The 3,788-nt window shown below is 48.6% G+C and overlaps 1 pseudogene; it reads left to right on the top strand.

Annotated features, from left to right (window-relative positions):
* The first annotated feature begins 224 nt into the window (after window positions 1–224).
* LOC111526855 lies at window positions 225–752 on the top strand (annotated as a pseudogene).
* The last annotated feature ends 3,036 nt before the right edge of the window (window positions 753–3,788 follow it).

Below are 3,788 nucleotides of genomic sequence, written 5' to 3' on the forward strand. Positions count from 1 at the left end.
CCCTGAACTCCAGAAAACAATCAACCCAGAATTCCAGAAACCATCAACCCAGAACTCAAGAAACAGTCAACCCAGAACTCCAGAAACAATCAACCTCAAACTCTAGAAACAGTCAACCCAGAACTCCAGAAACCATCAATCCTGAACTCCATAAAAAATCAACCCCGGCAGAGCGGGACCGGCCGGGCGCGGGAGGGAGCGAAGCAGCATGGGCAGCGAGCGAGATGCAGCACCGAGGCTTCCTCCTTCTCACCCTCCTCGCCCTGCTGGCGCTCACCTCCGCAGTAGCCAAAAAGAAAGACAAGATGAAGAAGGGCGGTCCGGGGAGCGAGTGTGCCTGGGGGCCCTGCACCCCCAGCAGCAAGGATTGCCGCGTGGGTTTCCGCGAGGGCACCTGCAGGGCCAGACCCAGTGCACCCGGTACAGGGTGCCCTGCAACTGGAAGGAGTTTGGAGCCGACTGCAAGTACAAGTTTGAGAACTGGGGTGTGTGTGATGGGGGCACAGGCACCAAAGTCCGCCAAGGCACACTGAAGAAGGCGTGTTACAATGCCCAGTGCCAGAAGACCATCCGCGTCATGAAGCCTTGCACCCCCAAGACCAAAGCCAAGGCCAAAGCCAAGAAAGGGAAGGGAAAGGACTAGAGGCCAAGCCTGGATGCCAAGGAGCCCCTGGTGTTACATGGGGCCTGGCCCACGCCCTCCCTCTTCCAGGCCCGAGATATGACCCACCAGCGCCTTCTGTCTGCTCCTTAGCTTTAATCAATCATTCCCTGCCTTGTCCCTCTCACTCCCCAGCCCCACCCCTAAGTGCCCAAAGTGGGGAGGGACAAGGTATTCTGGGAAGCCTTAGCCTCCCCCAAAGCAATGTGAGTCCCAGAGCCCGCTTTTGTTCTTCCCCACAATTCCATTACTAAGAAACACATCAAATAAACTGACTCTTCTCGCCCCATAAAAGCTTTCTTTTTTAATATAAAAAAATCAACCGTGAACTCCAGAAACAATGAACCCCAAACTCCAGAAACAATCAGCCCAGAACTCCAGAAACAGTCAACCCCGAACTCCAGAAAAAAATCAACCCCAAACTCCAGAAACAATGAATCCCAAACTCCAGAAACAATCAACCCCGAACTCCAGATACAATCAACCCTGAACTCCAGAAACAGTCAACTCAGAACTCTAGAAAAGGGCCAGCCCATGGGTGGATGGTCAGCTGCTTTTGACAAAGGTACAAAGACGATTCAGTAGAGAAAGGAAAGTCTTTTCTTTTCTTTTCTTTTTACTTTTGAGATGGAGTCTTCCTCTGTCACCCAGGCTGGAGTGCAGTGGTGCCATCTCTGCTCACTGCAACCTCTGCCTCCCAGATTCAAGCATTTTCTCCTGCCTCAGCCTCCTGAGTAGCTGAGATTACAGGTGCACACCACCACGCCCGGCTAATTTTTGTATTTTTAGTAGAGACAGGGTTTTACCATGTTGGTCAGGCTGGTCTCCAACTCTGGACCTTGTGATCCACCCACCCCAGCCTCCCAAAGTACTGGGATTACAGGCGTGAGTCACCACGCCTGGCCAGGAGAGTCTTTTCAACAGTGGTTCAAAAACAATTGGATATCCATATGCAAATAAATTAACGGATTCTTACCTCACATCATATATACAAATTAACTAAAAATAGATCATAGCCCTAAATGCAAAATCTAACCATAAAACTTTTTGGAGAAAACTTGACAAATCTTTGTGACCTTTAGGCAAAGATTTCTTAGATACAACACTAAAAGAATAATACATCAAGAAAAATGGGCAAATTAGACTTCATTAAAAGAACTTCTCTTTTTCTTTTTAAAAAAATTTTATGTATCCTCGTTGTTAAGCATGAACTGTTTTTCAAAAGACAGTGCTAAAAAAATGAAAAGGCGGCCGGGCGCGGTGGCTCAAGCCTGTAATCCCAGCACTTTGGGAGGCTGAGGTGGGTGGATCACCTGAGGTCAGGAATTTAAGACCAGCCTGGCCAATAGGGCAAAACCCTGTCTCTACTGAAAATACAAAAATTATCCGGGTGTGGTGGTGGGTGCCTATAGTCTTAGCTACTCAGAAGGCTGCGGTAGGAGAATCACTTGAACCCGGGAGGCGGAGGTTGCAGTGAGCTGAGATCACGCCACTGCACTCCAGCCTGGGCAACAGAGCAAGACGCTATCTCAAAAAAAGAAAAGACAAACCACCGGCTGGAAGAAGATAAATCACATATCCGATAAAAGACTTACATGCAGAATATATAAAGACCTCTGAGCCGGGTGCAGTGGCTCACGCCTGTACTCCCAGCACTTTGGGAGACTCAGATGGGTGGATCACCTCAGGTCAGGAGTTTGAGACCAGCCTGGCTAATATGGTGAAACCCCATTTCTACTAAAAATAGAAAAAACTTAGTGGGAGGGCGTGGTGGCACGTGCCTGTAATCCCAGCTACTCAGGGGGCTGAGGCAGGAGAATTGCTTGAACCTGGGAGGCAGAGGTTGCAGTGAGCTGAGATTGTGCCATTGCACCCCAGCTTGGGCAACAAGAGTGAAACTCTAAAAAAAAAAAAAAAAAAAGAAAGAAAGAAAAAAGAATTCTGCAAACTCAAAAATAAGAAAAAACAACCTGATTTTTATTTCTAATTTAATTTTTTGTAGCGACAGGGTTTTGCCATGTTGCCCTGGCAGGTCTCAAACTCCTGGCCTCAAGCAATCTGCCTGCCTCAGCCTCCCAAAGTGCTAGGATTACAGGTGTGAGCCACAGCACCAGGCCACAACCTAATTTTTAAAATGGACAAAATAGGCTAGCCACAGTGGCTCACACCTGTAATTCCAGCACTTTGGGAGGCCAAGGCAGGCAGATCACTTGAGGTCAGGAGTTTGAGACCAATCTGGCCAATATGGTGAAACCCCGTCCCTACTAAAAATACAAAATTTAGCCAGGTGTGGTGTCAGGCACCTGTAATCCCAGCTATTTGGGAGGCTGAGGTGGGAGAATCGCTTGAACCCAGGGGGTAGAAGTTGCAATGAGCCAAGATCTCATCACTACTCCAGCCTGGGCAACAGAGCGAGACTCTATCTCAAATAAAATAAAATGGACAAAATATCTGATCAATCTTTTTACCAAAGAAGATATATGGATGACAAATGCACACGTGAGAAGATGCCTGGTGTTATTCACTGTTAGGGAAATGCAAATTAAAACCAGAATGAGTGCCTTTCTGGAATGACTGAATGACAAAGCTTTCCATGCTAAGAGCGGGTGAGGACACAGAGCCTGGAACCTCTAGTGGGAATAAATAATTCTACAACCGCACTGGAAGATGGTTTGGCAGTTTCTCAAAAAGTTAAATATGTACCTATCACATGACCCAGCCACTCCAGTTCTGAGCATGTACCCAAGAGAAAGGAAAGCTGTATCCACACTGCCACCCCCACGTATCGGAGACAGGTCTGACTCCATTTGGAAAGTTGATTTTGCCGGCCAGGCACGGTGGCTCAAGCCTGTAATCCCAGCACTTTGGGAGGCCGAGACGGGCGGATCACGAGGTCAGGAGATCGAGACCATCCTGGCTAACACGGTGAAACCCCGTCTCTACTAAAAATGCAAAAACTAGCCGGGCGAGGTGGCAGGCGCCTGTAGTCCCAGCTACTCGGGAGGCTGAGGCAGGAGAATGGGGTAAACCCGGGAGGCGGAGCTTGCAGTGAGCTGAGATCCGGCCACTGCACTCCTGCACTCCAGCCTGGGTGACACAGCGAGACTCTGTCTAAAAAAAAAAAAAA

The sequence above is a fragment of the Piliocolobus tephrosceles genome, chromosome 1 (genome assembly GCF_002776525.5).
Source record: "Piliocolobus tephrosceles isolate RC106 chromosome 1, ASM277652v3, whole genome shotgun sequence".
NCBI classification, from domain to species: domain Eukaryota; kingdom Metazoa; phylum Chordata; class Mammalia; order Primates; family Cercopithecidae; genus Piliocolobus; species Piliocolobus tephrosceles.